Raw genomic sequence first — 17421 nt, forward strand, 5'->3', positions numbered from 1 at the left:
TAGCTAGTCGGCGTTGTATTCTCTGGAGGGGGAAAGAAACTGGCCACCCTAACCCATAATCTCCTGACCTAGTTACCTCATAAGTGGTGCCTTCTTAGTATCACTTGTGAGGTTCAGACTTGTCTTCGAACAGTAGGCTAAACAACAACAATAATGCTGGGTGGAAATCGTCGTTATCACACTGATTGCTAGCTACTGAACAAGATAGAGAGTGCATATTAGATAAGAATGATAACATGTACGTCATCAAACTATCAACAGTAAGTAAATCATTTTTAGGGAGCCGTGATTATGTACACTATAAGAAAAAAGTAATGGCCCTTTGAATATTCTAAGTTCCAGATACAAGCAACTGCGCATGCTCAGAGACATAGAGCATTCGTTCTATTTCGAGTGCTGTCGTAAACCGTTCTGAAACGCACTTGAGAAAATACGAAGAAAATGGATTTGTTGTATAATTGATATGAACGACCCAGCTCAGAAGGAAACGACTGAAAATTTAAGGTTTTGAGAAAACTGCATTTTAAAGCAATATGTCGTGTGAGTAACCAATTACTCCAGAATTCTGTTAATGATGTTTCACATAGTTATACTGTAAGTTTCAAATAATTAGAATGCATTAATTGGATTTTTCACAGCTTTAAAATTCTGGTTTCTCATAGCATTAAATTCTGAGTTGTTTCTCTTTGAATTGGCCCGTCTATATAGTGTACTATATTCAGACCTCGGTGAGGGTACTGACAGGCCGCGCAGAAGTGAAGTCCTCCGTCTCGTCTCAGATGGCTCAGACATGTGCGAATCATGCAGGGAAGAGCGGATTCGAGCCTGGGTGCAGTGATTTTTATTTCTTGAATAACTCGAAAATGGAATTTTTTTTTCACAGAGTCATGTGACCGATGTTTCAGTTTATTCAACAGAAAGTGGAATAATTATTGCCCAAATCCTATCACTTATTATTAGGCTTGACCTGGCTCAAAAAAAAAAAAAAAAAAAAAAAAAAAAATATATATATATATATATATATATATATAACGAACCATTACTTGGGATATAGTTTGTCTTCTTCAAACAAAATAAAAAACAAAACAAAAAAACAGTTATATAAATTGTACTCTAAAACATAATTTTAGCGTTATTCCAGTCGTGAACCAATCTGCCCGCGTAGATCAGTTTGCGTCTACTCGTTCTTGCTAATAATGTCTCCACTTTCCGTCTCTCGGGTTTCTTGCTGCTCTCCTGAAACTATTTCCTAGAACATTCCTCAGCTGGATCAGGTATGAATTTTCAGCACAAGACACTGGTGATTCCCCAGGTATGATTGCATGTAACACATTTTCCGACAAAGTTACGGTGCAATTCAACCTCTAACAATTCTTAGCTAACATTCCCTAACACTTTGATTACTTTCAGTCCATTTTTTAAAACACTCTGTATAAATTGTTAATACTGTTGTTGTTTAGTCAATTGCCGGAAAAGACAGGTATGAACTCGAAGTGACACCAATAAGGTACCACTCATGAGGCAACTAAGCCAGGAGATAATGGGTTAGGCTGGCCAGTTCCTTCCCTTCTTTGTCTTTACTATTCCTTACAATTTCATAATGTCGTTATTACCTCGTTTACTCATATGTGACCAAGAACTTGCAAATTTTGAAATAAAAATATTAAAATTTTGCTCTGAACGTGCTTTTATTAGCTGTAAGTGAATGTGCCAATACTTGGTGTTTTCAGTCTCCACAGCCCACCTGATGTTAATTAGGCTGTTGGTAGGCACAGAACCTGTTAAGCAGTGCAAACTCAATATAACATTGAACAACATATAACTAAATTACACACTTTTAAGTTTGCTTTCCTTTCCTCAAACGTTTTATTTTGTTCGCATTACTATGTGTTATTGAACATTTTAACATCCACACGTAGCCAGAGGCTATGTCTGTATAAATAATAAATGTTTATTTACTTGACTTACAAGTTAAAGCATTGTGTATATTTTACAATTATTTGTAATTAGGGCTCGGAAGTTGATGACCTAAAAGTCACAGGAAAATGACTTATAACATGGTTTTAAAATTGTAAAATATATGACATCATAATGATTTCTAGGATCTCAGACTTGAAAGACATTCCTGTGTATTGGAAAGCTCTTCTCTCCTTCAACTGACGTCATGGCCACATACGTGAAGTGACTAAGGTCCGCTGGTGAAAAATCTTCAAAAACACTGAAGTTAGTGCATGACGCAATCTGCATTAGGTTCTGGAATGTAGGCTACGATTACGCCGTAAAAAATTCCGTTCGAAACAAGGAAAGGGCAATAATGCAACAAAAAGTAGAACATTTCCTAAAAAATGATCTATAAACAATAAAAGACAAACAGTGCGAGTAAATGCAAAATAAAAAAAAACTAGTCAAGGGCTATATTGGTTCGTGTTGAATTGAAACGAGTTTATATCGTATCTCGCTTTGTCTGTGATATCAGAAAAAATTTGATATTTCATCAACTTTGAACCCTATACGTCACTCATCAACTCTCCACCATTGTTCCACCTCCCTTCTGATATTCCCATCACATCCACTCATTTCTTCTCCTTGCTTCCTTCAAGTCTTCCATCTTACCTGGCAGAGCTGGAGTTTCTATAGCTCTTCTTTCTTCATCGGTGATGGCTTCCGCCATGATACGCCCTTCCTCAGTATCCCCCTCCCGGACATCCGAGTGGGGGGATAGTTTACGTCCGGATTCTTTTACCAAGAAAGGACGCATCATGGCATAATTATGTTTGAAGTCTTCTTTGGGATGAATAAATGCGGAAGCTTCCCACTGCTCTCCGCATACCACTCTCTCTTTCGCATCTTAAAAGATCCCAGGGGGCCCCAGCGTGGAGGTGAGGAGAGTGGATTTGACTAATTAGGCCCTCCGGACTTCACCGAAATTCACCGCAAGAGTTAAATATCAGATCCATCAGGGTTTTTGACCCAGTCAGAGACCAGGAAATCCCAATTAGCCTTCGCCCCCCTTATACAGTCTAAAGGATTATAAAGATCATAAAGGTGATAAGACCAACAAAGATTCTTATCGAACATGACACCAGGAATATTAGGGATAAAGAAAAGATTTAAAATTCAACAGTCACATATGGTACCTTCAACTTTTGCATGAAGTTTCATGAAAATACATTAGGTAAGAAAAAGACGTTATAAATGTTGTATCAATTCACTCCCTATAAAGGGGTATTTTCCCTTACACAAACATTATCAGAATGTATACTCAGATCACATAGCTACCTTTAAGTTCTGCATCAAGTTTCATAAAATTATGTTAGATAGGAAGCAAGTTATTAATTTTGCCTAAATTCATCCCTATAAAGGGTAGTTTCCCTCACACAAACATCAGAATTAGTACTCAGATCACATAGCTACCTTCAAGATCTGCTTGTGTGCCTTGTTTTACCGTGACAACGCTTTTTAATTCTTTTAGCACACTGAATATTATATTATTTATGTCTTTGTTATATTAAGAATTTTAGACAAGGGCGCAAATAGCCATAGTAGCTGACGCGCCCTTTTTTAAACCCTACTATTACTATTAAGGTCTGCTTAAAGTTTCACGAAAATATGTTAGATAGGAAGGAAGTTACAATTTTTAATAAATTCACGCCCTATAAAGGGGTAGTTTCCTTTTTTTACGACATTATCAGAGTTTGTACTCACATCATATAGCTACCTTAAATTTCTACATCACGTTTCATGAAAATGTGTTACATAGGGAGGAAGTTATTAGTTTTGCCTAGAATTAACCCCCTATAAAGAGTAGTTTCCCTTTCACAAACATTATCAGAGTTTGTACTCAGATCACATAGCTACCTTTAAGTTCCACATAAGGTTTCATGAAAATATGTTAGATAGGAAGGAAGTTATTAATTGTGCCTAAATTAACCCTCTATAGAAAGGTAGTTCCCTTACACGAACAATATCGGAGTTTGTACTCCGCTCACATAGATACTCTTAAGTTCTGCATAATGTTTCATGAAGATATGTTTGATTGGAAGAAAGTTACTAATTTTTGCTAAATTCATTCCCTATAAGGGGGCAGTTTCCTTTACACAAACATTATCAGATTTTGTACTCAGATCACATAGCTACCTTTAAGTTCTGCATATAGTTTCATGAAAATATGTTAAATAGGAAGGAAGTTACTAATTTTGAATAAATTAACACCCTAGAATGGGGTAGTTTCCCTTTCACAAACATTATCAGAGTTTGTCCTCATATCACATAGCTACCTTTAAGTTCTGCATTAAGTTTCATGAAAATATGTTAAATAGGAAGGAAGTTACTAATTTTGAATAAATTAACACCCTAGAATGGGGTAGTTTCCCTTTCACAAACATTATCAGAGTTTGTCCTCATAGCACATAGCTACCTTTAAGTTCTGCATTAAGTTTCATGAAAATATGTTAAATAGGAAGGAAGTTACTAATTTTTAATAAATTCACACCCTATAAAGGGCTAGTTTCCGTTGCACAAACATTATCAGAGTTTGTACTCAGATCACATAGTTACCTTACATCAAGTTTCATGAAAATATGTTACATAGGAAGGAAGTTATTAATTTTGCCTAAATTAACCCCCTATAAAGGGATAATTTCCCTTTCACACACATTATCAGAGTTTGTACTCAGATCACATAGTTACTTTTAAATTCTGGATCAAGTTTCATGAAAATATGTTAGATTGGTAGGAAGTTTACTAATTTTTAATAAATTCACACCCTATAAAGGGATAGTTTCCTTTTCACAAACATTATCAGAGTTTGTACTCAGATCACATAGCTACCTTAAAGTTCTACATCAAGTTTCATGAAAACATGTTAGCTAGGAAGGAAGTTAATAATTTTGCCAAAATTAACCTCCTTTGAAGGGGTAGTTTCCCTTACACAAACATCATCAGATTTTGTACTCAGATCACATAGCTACCTGTAAGGTCTGCATAAAGTGTCATGAAAATATGTTAGATAGAAAAAAAGTTAATAATTTTGCCTAAATTCACCCCTATAAAGAGGTTGTTCTCCCTAAACAATCGTAATCGGAGTTCATACTGAAATCAAATACGCTAGCTTAAAGCTCTACATAAAATTTCATGAAAATGTGTTAAATAGGAGAGAAGTTATTAATTATGTGCAGCTAAATTAAGAAAATTTCAAACTGTGAGATGTCGAGTTTATGTGAGGGCGGCAATGAACTTCTGGGTTCTCTAAAAACCATTTGTAATGATATATTATTACTATTGTTGTTATAATATTAATAATAATAGTAATAATAATAATAATAATAATAATAATAATAATAATAATAATAAAATGTAGTAAAAAGTAGTATTTTATGAGGAAAAAATATTATTTTAAGAATATATTACCGCGGTTTACCCAAATATGTAATTATTTGATAATATATGTGTACCATACTCTGTAATTATAATGTACCAGCTGTATATTTGAATCGCAAGTTTTAGAAAGGAACTAAATCAAAATTTGCATTTTTTGTGATGAAACGATTAATATTTCCATGAAGAATTGATTTACAAAGAAAGGAACTTAGTATTATTATTATTATTATTATTATTATTATTATTATTATTATTATTATTAATATTTATTGAAGTGGGTGTAAATGTTGAGTTGATTCTATGTTAATGACGCACATACGGTACATTTTCAAAAATTTGCATTTTCAATTTATTTCAAAAGTGCACATTTACTATAATTAATATACCTACTTTGAACTTTTATAAGATCGTTAAAAGAAAAACAAAACAAAATAATCCTTGCAATATAAATGTTAATATAATTTAATATTATTTAATAATTAACACACGTAATTATATAAAATCCAGTATTTAATTATTCTGTTGGATGGGATTAATATGTCGAGCGGCCAAAATTTGTTTAAGCACGTCTTTTGACATTATTAACACGGTGGAAGAAAAAAAAATTAACTTTTTTATCTGTCTCCATCAGAACGTTTGCTTGTTAGTTCCTTTTAAAGTATGCTATTCACTTGTAATATTAATACATTTCTCACTTTCATTTGATCATGAATTAACCCAACGCAAATCTGATAACAGTCCCATGTGTGGTATGGAAGGATTTCGAAGTTTCATTATTGTTAAAATTATTATTATTATTATTATTATTATTATTATTATATTTATTATTATTATTACTATTATTATTACACATTTATTGAAGTGGGTGTAATTGTAGAATTAAAACCCAGTTAATAATGCCATACATTGTAGTATTTAATACTTCACACACGTAATTATGCAGTACGAACCGTAAGTAATGTCATTAATTCTGGTGGATAATTCCTTTAGTAAAGTGCAACAAAAAAGTCAAATATCATTTTGCTGTCTTTTGAATAGTTTTCCAGAAAAATGTGAATAATAAATACATGAATTACGAGATAGTGCAACGCTGTGTAATCAATAGGAAGTACACATAATTCTCTCTTCCTCTAAACAACCCCTTCACCTGGCTTGTTACGAACAGGGAAGTTGAAGTCACTGCCACGTATATTGTTTTAAACTTATAAGAAAAATACTGATAATATAGAGTCAAAATTTTGTATTATACTGTGTTAGAGAAAGGGGAATGAACACTGCTCACTTCACGTTAAACAAAATTTTGAAAAAAAAAAAAAAAATTGAAAATAAACTCTACAAACTAATTTCAATTAAATATTCAGAGCGCACAGACAATAACGTGCGCTTATTTCAGAATAAATTTAAAAGATTAAGAAATATTTGTACACTCCCATTTCAATTGAATATTCTCTGAACTAACACAATAATGATGCTTAGTTCACGTCATAAAAACGAGATTTTACAACATTTAAAACTCTACAGACAAAAATAAAAATACGATTTGTTATTTTATGTTAAACGAACAAAATTACAAATAATAAGATTTTTAACCTCTTTCAATTTAATTTTAATTAAATATTCGGTGAACAAAGGCAATGCGAAAAAATTATTCACTTATTTTTATTTCACACAAATCAACTTAATTATATAAAAAAACTCAATTTGTCGTGCTACAAGCATTTCATTCAGGAAAATAGAAATATTTCCCTCCCACCTTAATATTTTAAAGAGGTAACAGGTAAACTTACATCTAAGGAATCAAACTTCTCGAGACGTCTTCAAAATCAGTCGTGTGCTTATGTTTACATTTCTCAACCGTCGTCTCGAACACCCCAGCTGTTCAGGGTAGGTACCTGGCCTACGACAACGTGTATCTGCCTCTCTGCAGGCAATATTAACCTTCACATCGTTGTCACTGTGCACTGCGTTTCAAAATTCCTTTCCAGAACGAAAACTTACATTTGTTCGGATCAAATTTCTGCACATTAAAGGACAAAAGTGAAATAAAATTATTTAAATCATTTATTACCTTAATACATTGCTCTCGTAAACTGACCGATAATACTGGGGAATATTCCAATAGCTTTCACAAAATACACTATGAAATGATTCATATACAGTATTTTTTCTCAAGAAGGAAATAAAAACGAGCAAAACGATATTAAACTATTTGTGTGAAATATCTCAAAGAATAACCCCTTGATATTAATGACATTACTTACTGTTCAACCTGAATAAAATCTCGTACTAAATTGTTTTGTTGGGTGGGATGGATATGTTCCTTTTTAAAGGGTACTCACTTTTTTCTATAATTATATTGTTTTAGGGCGGAAAGCTATAGTCTCACTTCTATTTCTGCATTTAGCCTTCTTAGGTAATTTGTTTTCATGGATACATACGCAAAGAGTCCTGATATGAAACTGATAAATATTATATTTCTTTTTAGATCTTTGATAGTATTAATGATATTAATAATAATGAAATATAATTATCATTTATTTTGTATTATTACGATTATATCATAATAATACTATTATTGGTGATGTTTCATGTTTTTATTGATTCGTATTTCTGTGATTTTTATACATTTTGCAGTATTCTCCAAATTTAAAATACTATTTAAATACAATTTACGATTCACAGAATTCCAAACTTTCAGAAGCGCTGTATTACACGATTTACTTTGTTTGTATTTATGGATAAGGAAGGATGGTCATAAAACAATGTGCTGTATCAAAACCATAATCCTCACTGTTCTCAGTAATTTTTAAATCGCGTCGATCGTTCGGTAGTGGTTTAAATATGGCTGTCCAGTCGAGGCTTAATTATTACCCCCCAATATACACACTTATTCCTGGAAAGGTCATTGACGCTACAAAACGTAAATGTTTTCATTACTTACTTATTGTTGCAGTTTTCAAGCATAATATATAATATAACTTAGCAAGCTTACCTTAGTGGGAAGAGGTTCATCCTGGTTGTCCCATGGGAATCAAACCGAGCTCCTCAATACACATACTCTCCATAAAGTGCTTCCTTGCTTGCTTTAATTGAAATCAGAAAGCATAATGGCGGTCCAATATGTCATTTGCTTTGTTGAAGACGGCATTGTTACGTGTTGAGCGATGAACGCGAATTCCATAGAGAATGAAAAAATAGATCTAGCGTCAGAGAGTAGAAGCAGTAGTTAAGAAAATTGATATTCCTTGGGTTGAGAACTTTCGACCTGATTTTGAAATGTAGTCAACTGGGCGCAAAGGAATTAACAAACTTGATTCAATTCCAAGAAAGCGAGAAATTTTACGGTGTGATTAAATCAAATTTCCGTCTGAAATGTGCGTTGATGGTTATACGTAGTACTTTCATTCGTTATTCACATTATTATTTTGTCTCCTGTATCTCTCCTACTGGAACCTCAATTTCGAAGTCTAATTATGACAAGTGATCAGGGTATCGTCTACATATCTTATCTATTGTAATATATTTCTTTTGTCCACACCTGTGGAGTAACGGTCAGCGCGTCTGGCCGCGAAACCAGGTGGCCCGGCTTCGAATCTCGGTCGGGGCAAGTTACCTGGTTGAGGTTTTTTCCGGGGTTTTCCCTCAACCCAATCCGAGCAAATGTTGGGTAACTTTCGGTGCTGGACCCTGGACTCATTTCATCGGCATTACCACTTTCATTTCATTGAGACGCTAAATAACGTAGATGTAGATACAGCGTCGTAAAATAACCCAATAAAATAAATAAATACCATATATTTCTCCTTACAAGTAGCCTACTATATTTATTTCCTCCGAGTTGTCTGCCATTATCTCTGAAAGAAGAGAAATCGAGAGAAAGCACCGATAAGCCATCTTTCTGTCTATAAAATTTCCCGTTCATTGTAAAATAATTTTGACTGTTACAAATAAGTAATAATTTAGTAAATTCTTCAATTTCTGTATCTCTTTTACTTTGATATTTTAAGTTTATGGTATTATTTCTATCGTATGCCGGAATGTTTGTGTACAAACGAGGCAAGTCTGCTGTTAAAGTTTTCTTTAAAATCTCAACTAATTCAACGTTATTTTTAACACTGTAGCCTTTAATGTATTTAAAATTTGTTCTAAGGTATTTTTATAGTCCACCGCTGTGTAGTAACGGTTAGCACGTCAGACCGTGAAACGAACAGGCCCGGGTTGAAATCCTAGTTGAGACAAATTACCTGGTTGAGGGTTTCCTGTTTTTTTCCGGGGTTTTCCCTCAACCACTTCCAGCAGAATAGCAGCTCGGACTCATTTCTCTATCATGAATTCACATATCATTACCATCCATACAGTCGGTATAGATTGAGGGTTCGATCCCAGCCCAAATCGATGGTATTTAAGTTTGCTTAAATGCGACAGGCTCATGTCAGTAGATTTACTGGCATGTGAAAGAACTCCTGAGGGACAAATTACCGGCACACCGGCGACACTGATGTAGCCTTGGCTGTTGCGAGCGTCGTTAAATAACCCACAATTTTTTTAAAATTATCATCCATACAGTAGCCCGGGTTCAGTTCACGGTGCGGCGTGCTGTACTTGTACAAAAGCGCGGCCGTTCCGCTACCCAATAATTCACAGAATAGGAGTGGTAAGCACAATAAGCCTCAGGCTGGAATGTAAGCGTTCGAGTTCCCTCCTAAATAAAAGAGAAAAAAAAAGTATGTTTGTAGAAATGGAATAGAACATGGATCTCCAAACGCCTATAGAAACAGGAGATACTGCACGTCAAGCTTGCTCTGCTAAGGTCAATAACTTTCCATATGAAATAGGAAAAACGACATTAAGGAATATGCGCAGCGGGTTGCTTATCCAGGGGTTGCCTCGTACGAGTTACAATTGGACATCTATGGAACAGAACTTACGGGAAGGGGTCACTATGTCCCAACACTACGACCTATTAGGATTTATTGCGCTAAGCCTCAAGATGAGCGCATTCCCAAACCCAAACCGGCTGACTACACTAAGGTTTCGAGCAGGTAATCTCCGTCGTCCCAGGCCAGCCCCCTCCGTGCGTCGCCATCCGGCGATCGGGGAATGCTATGAACTGATGACGAAATGATGTAGTGTGCCTAATATAGAGAAGCGGGAGAACCCAGGAAAAAAACCAACTGCGACCTTGTCCGCCACAACTGTCGCTTTGGATTTTTCAATGAAAAATCACAGAACTGACCGGGACTCGAACTCAGGCCGTCTGCGAGACAGGCCGGAAGTCTGACTACTGAGCCGGCGCAGGGATGTCTTTGTGGAAATGTTTTTGCGTAGCAAGTTGGTGTAATGGTGACGTTTTGTTTGTGAATTTTGGATAGTGCTGTCGTGTGGAGTTGCTGGTCTCCCACCGGAGGCGGATAGGGGAAAATCTATCAGATAAAGAGGGTACTGGGGAAATAAAATACCCAGGGTGGACCAAAACTGGCACTTCTTCCTTGCACTTTGATAATAGTTTATCAAGAGCTAAAGGAAGAAAACCTTGAACAAAAATTACTTGGTCCTCCAGGTTGGACGTTGATGCAACGGGCAACCTTCTCGTTCATTGTGAAACAAAAAATGCTAAAAAAAAAAACGAAACACCAAGCAACACAGAGGAGTGGCATTTGATTTCCGAAAGACGGCGACAGCTATTATGGCACCGGAATGATTGTTGTTTGATTGATTTATTGGGTAGTGCTTTCATTTTTGTTGGTTGAGTTTTCATCTGTATAATGAACGTTTTTCTGTTTCGGTTAAAATTAAGTGTAGAGTTTTTATGATACTTTTTAAAGTGTTTTTTAAATTTGGTAGTAGAATCTGATTTGATTAGTTCAAAGTTATTATCCGAAATGAATTTTTTTATTTTTATTTCTATATAAGTTCCTTTTCCCGTAACAACTGTTGCATTCCATTTGTCTGCTTTTGTGATGCTGATATTATATTGCAGCGGTGACCAAAACTCGAGCTGCAGTGATTACATGCGACAGACAGCCTATGAAGTAAGGAGACGGAGGAAAGGTACTTGGCATGACAACTACAACCAGTGGTGGTTCCTGTACTAACATCTTGATCAATCCCGCGGTTAAAAATCTCAAGCTTTGCTGTATCAGCAATGTCACTGCTGTCATCAAGAGCCAGTGAATAACATACGATTTTTCTTGCTTCTTTTATTAACCTTCCTTTTGAATATAATCAAGAATTTTCTAAGTTCTTCTCTCGATACGTGGTCGAGAAATTCGTAGTTTTTCAAAATTAAAAACTTCTTATGGACAAGTTATTTAAATTATTTTAATCATTACTCTTTTGAAAAATTCTGTTCTATTAAAAGGCTTTAGAGCATGACATATTTCAAACCCCATTAGATAGCTGACTTCCTTACACTTATTTATCTCATCTTTCTCTTCATAGCTATGAATTAAGACATGCCAATTCCTGGCGTTTAACAGTTCCTTGGCACATAATATTGAATCAGTTTTTTTACGATACTATTATTAAATGAATAACTAATAAATAGTTACCCCCATCTAAAGATTAAGAAGATTAAATTTGAGATAAAACCTAATAATTTTATCCTTTAAAGGAGAAGATCTAAAAATATCAATATTCATACACGTACAAAAGAATTAGGCCTATACAAACATATGCTTAGTGGTCAGTAATCATAATAATAATAATAATAATAATAATAATAATAATAATAATAATAATAATAATAATACATTATTCAGCGTGACAATTAAAGTTTCTATATACTCCTAATTGAACCGTTGAGCAAAGTAAACATAGGCCTACTACATTTTTTCTGACAGAACAACAAAAAAGTTCTCCTTCTCATTCTTTACGAAACTGCCTCTTACTGCTTGTAGAGAACAGAGTTTGTAGAGCGACATGATACCGCCACTGCTTGCCTTCAGTACGTGAATGAAACACACAACAATGTACAGGAAACTCTTCGTACCCATTTGAATGTGATTACACATTGTAATCACGACACCCTCTTTGGTCACCGCTGTTATATTGTCTTGCATTTTCTTTTTATAATTTTATCGTTTGTATTTTCTTGTTTAATAATGGGATTTTTTTATATTTATGTTAGATTGGAATTTGTTGATATTATTAGCTATTTCACGTCTAGCCATCATAGGTTATTACTACATAAGCTAGTTCAATATAGTAACTTTTAGACGCCAGGTTGAATTTTCTTTCGCTAACTTAGTTTCGAACTTCGGTACTGCCAAATACCGACTACAACTGGCAGTTACTTTTTACATGTAACGTTGAGAGCATCGTTTCCCTTTGAAGAATGCCAACATTCATAAAACGAAAGTTACTAGCCAGTTTTTTTTAATTTGAACGTAATTAGTAATTATATGAATATTGTTAATAAATAATGCCGTAATAATAAATGAACATCATATACAGGACGGGTTAAAGGTCGCTTCCTCCAAACACTTCCTTACATTTCACTTTCCTTCTAAACTGAGACAGATCTTGATGCAGACCCTGGTGATGCCTTACTTTGACTACTGCGACGTTTTGTATAGTGACCTTAGTGTTGAATTGTCATTTAGACTTCAGCGTGTTCATAATGCTTGTGTCCGTTTCATTTTTAACAGCCGTCGCTATGATCATGTTTCCGAGTATTTCTTACAATTATCTTGGCTTCGTTTATAAGAGAGACGTTCAGTTCATTCACTCTGTTTGCTGTATCAGATTTTAAATAATTCCACACCTATTTGCCTAGTTCCTCACTTCACACTTTTAGCATCCAACCACAACCGTGATATGCGTTCACAGCATAACCTTGTTCTATCAATTCCATATCATCAAACATCTCTCTACTCTGCTTCCTTCACAATATGCACGGCCCGTTCCTGGAATTCCTTGTCACAGGAAATCAGGAGCAGTCGGAGTCTAAAATCTTTTAAGTGCACTCTACTTAGAAATGTTTTTATTGAACAGAACTAGACTCTTGCGGAAGTTTCTAAATAGTCTTAAATGACCAATTTTTTCTCCTCTCTCTTCTTTTTTTCCATTATCTTCATAGATTACTTAATCATTTGTATCTGCATGCCATGTATAGTGCGGATTACCTTACTTAATACCCTAAGGGTGAAACCTAACCATTTTTTCCCTATTACTACACATGCTTGTGGATTATATTGATTTTCTATCTCTCAGGTTGAATTTCCTTCTACCAACTTCGTTTCCAATTTCGGGTACTGACAAATACTACAACTGTCAGTTACTTTCTAACTGTTATTTTGGCAGCAACAATTTCGGTTTGCAGTAAAGGAAACTGATGAAAATGAAAACAAGTAAATATATTTTTAGGTTACGTCTCATGAATCATAAACTGTTTAGTCAAAGCAATGAATTTCATATTGCTAGATGAAATATATTTTAATATTAGATTATACTAATCATAATTACCAACATAGTATGCGAAGTCCAGGAGAAAAATATACTGTATCATACTATATTGTACCATTTAGGAAACACCTCGCAAAATAAAAAAGAGATGTGGTAAATAAGCAAGACATTATTGTTAATCCTATATTATTATTATTGTTGTTATTATTATTATTATTATTATTATTATTATTTCAGTACGCTGTGTTGTGATTTTACCCCTTTTTGGTGATATCTGGTATTAGTTGGCAACACTGAAGAGACAGGCAAATTAGATTTTAGGAACTACACTTACGTGATCCTCACTATAGTACGATTTTACTATTCAACATCTTATATCTTGTAACCCACATGTATTTTCCTATTAGTATATTAACTTTATATTACTCAAGTGAATTAATCGTCGAATTTATCTCGAGCAGTTTATGTCTTATAAATTGTGTATATTCATATTCCCCTTATGTTACGGTAGTGATTTTGATTATATGTAATTTTCTACTTTATTTTGTATTGTCCTTATATTATGTAACTAATCTGGACTATTTGTAATTTTCTACTAGGCCTATACCTATTTTATGTAATTTTTAAGGTAGTCTATATTCTTTTGTGTTGTTTTATAATCTACGACATAATTTAGTATTTCATATATAATACTGAAACTTGGTTGAGTGGAAGAGAAGGCCTTATAGCCTTAACTCTGCCACGCAAAATAAAACTGCTACTGCTGCATTCAGTTACATTCAATTTACATTTGACTACGCATTCCTTTACAGATTTTGTTCAAAATGGAGGGCCCTGTTTCTCAATACACAGTTCATAACTAATTTACAGATGACAACATAACTCACGATTTTCATCGATTTTCACGAATGACTATTCGATCATCTGTCGCAACTCATGCAGATCCTGCGGTTTTTGAGCAAAAACATCGTTTTTCAGGATAACTTACCCCACTGCGAAAAGCACATGACGTCAGGTCGCATGATCTGGGTGGCCATTCTATTGTGTCATGACGGCATATCCATTCGTGGAATTGATGGTTCAAGAAGTCCCTCACTCCTACACCAAAATGAGGCGGTGCTCCATCCTGTTGCCATATCAACTGCATACGACAAAACTGGTGCTGTATGTGATCAAACAGAACAAAAATGTTTTGGTGAAATCAATGAATTTTGTGTCGTGAGACAAAATATATTTTTAAATTAGATCAATCATAAATAAATATTATACAATATATTTATTATTATTTCAGTACAAGTCACTGTGATTTTACCTGATTCGGTGATATCTGTTTTTGAAAAGTGCAACGCCCAGAAATATTGACCCGAACGACTCCAAACTCGGGAGATGTATAGAACAATGCACCACCAACAATTGATATGAATTTTCGTACCATCATTCGCAGAATACATGCAGCTCTTTGCTTGTTTCAATCTTTTGAACTGAAACAACCCAGGACTCACCACGTGGAGGTGGCTGCATGTCGAGTCCCGCCCTGCCCATCCCAACCTCCCTACCATGTGGGCAAGTATATTTCATTATTCATTCTTTGTCATTTTCAATTTATGTTCATACTCTTTCTTCTTGCATCAGTATTTAGGTTTCCATTTCATATTTCTTTGGTCTCAATTTATAAAAGTCACATTATTAAGGCACTCAATCACTGCATGTCAGTGCAACGAAAAATGTGAAGAAATGCTTGATGTCATTCTTTTTGTCCGTGATTTTTCCCCCTGTCGTAATGCCATGCATATAAATGTATACACGATAGCTAAAGTTTAAGGTAACTTTCGGTACGATGGATAATATTTTTGACATGAATTTAGGCAACTTTTGTTTCTTGTTTCTTTATTCATTATCATTTCACATCTTGCTGGATTCCCCAGATCTAAGCCAATCAGAATTCGTTATCTCGGGAAGCAAACATTGCCTCTTCTGAAGAAATTAATCCCAGCAGCACAGCAAAACTGGTAACACATTGCGGTGTTGTGGGTTAATCTCCAGTTTCTGGGGTGCACAAGGGGTCATTTGTGTCCAAGTAATCTACACCCTTAATTTAGAAGAAGAAGATTATATTCTGTTAGGTATTGCACAAAACATTTCCAATTCCATACTTTCTGATAGTTTTTGAGCTAATTCTTTTCTCTTTATGTGTCTTGACCGTCTGAATTCTGAAGATTTCCTAAAATATATATGCTGGCAGTTATTATTACACTTATATAATAAATCACCTTACAAATTTTTCCGCCTGCCCTAGAGGTCTACATTTTTACTAATCATTACTGTTACATTTCAAATATAATATTTTACATGTCATTTAATGTTCTCTGAGTTGTCTTAATACATTCTATTGTCTCTTTTGTCCCTTTTCACACCGCCGTTGCTCTTATTACTGATCCAGGTCGTCGCACTGCACAATAATAATATCAGCTTATTTTCAGAATATGTTACATTGAGGCGATGAAGATGTCTTTCCACGCAGTTCTCACTATTTGTCAATATGAGTAAGGCGACTGAGTGTCTTCTTCCTTCAGGACTATCTTCCTCCCAGAGTTCACTTCACCTCTATGTAAAGTCACATTTTCGTTGCACATTATTGCAGTTCAGTCCAACTTCGGTTTTGTTACACGTTTAATAAATTCTTTCCAGTTTTCTGTTACAGCAGAAGAATTATAATTTTCGATTGCAAGCATAAAATTTAGAAAGATTCTTCAGTGTTATATGTTCTAACATTCTTGAATAAATAGAATGATGAAAATTAAAATAAAAACTAATATTCTGAAGTATATTTTTGTACCTCTACATTGCTGTAGCATAGAAGGTTAATGAATATTGCAGACAATGGTAAAATTTATCGTTATTTTAGAAATTATGATTATATACTTCAGCATGGTGGTGCAATATTAAAGTTCAAAGATTCCATTGCGATGGTATAAGTCAATAAATTATCAACTGTTTAATATTTCAACGTTGTATATATTGTGAAGTGTATGTCTCTAAAAACTGCTCCTATTGATAAAACATAGTGAAAGTGATTTGTAAGTGTATTAATATTTATTTTCATGAGAAAATGTAGGAACTAATCGACTTGGTTACAATTTCAATTCTGTTTCCTATTTTAATTTCCGTTATTTCGTCCATATATATTTCTTCAGTGAAAAAATGCTTTCGATTACAATATTATTAAATTTGTATAATATGTAATTAGATTTCTTCAAGTCATTCCTCAAAATTTAGAGAAACAATTTATGATATAAAATTTGGTGATAGGAGTTCTACTATTCGGTGAAATAATTTAGAGACCGGAATTGTAGACCATTATCTGAAGTTACCTGTGCATTTTACCATTGCTCGTTCATGTGAAAACGAAAGCATTACACTCTTCCCTTTATGGATCAAACAGTCGTATCAAAAGAAACTACAGACTATAGGCCTACTGAACTCGACGAGTTTTATTTTAATTTACTAACCGTTTACTATCATATCGTAAAATTAAATAGCAAAAGAAGGAAGTGAAATAGGGAGAGGTGTACGACAGGCATGCCCTTTACCATGTTCAACATCTACTTGGAGGATATGATAAAGAACTGTTTTCAC

This window comes from Periplaneta americana, unplaced genomic scaffold (genome assembly GCF_040183065.1).
Source record: "Periplaneta americana isolate PAMFEO1 unplaced genomic scaffold, P.americana_PAMFEO1_priV1 scaffold_18, whole genome shotgun sequence".
Lineage (NCBI taxonomy): Eukaryota > Metazoa > Arthropoda > Insecta > Blattodea > Blattidae > Periplaneta > Periplaneta americana.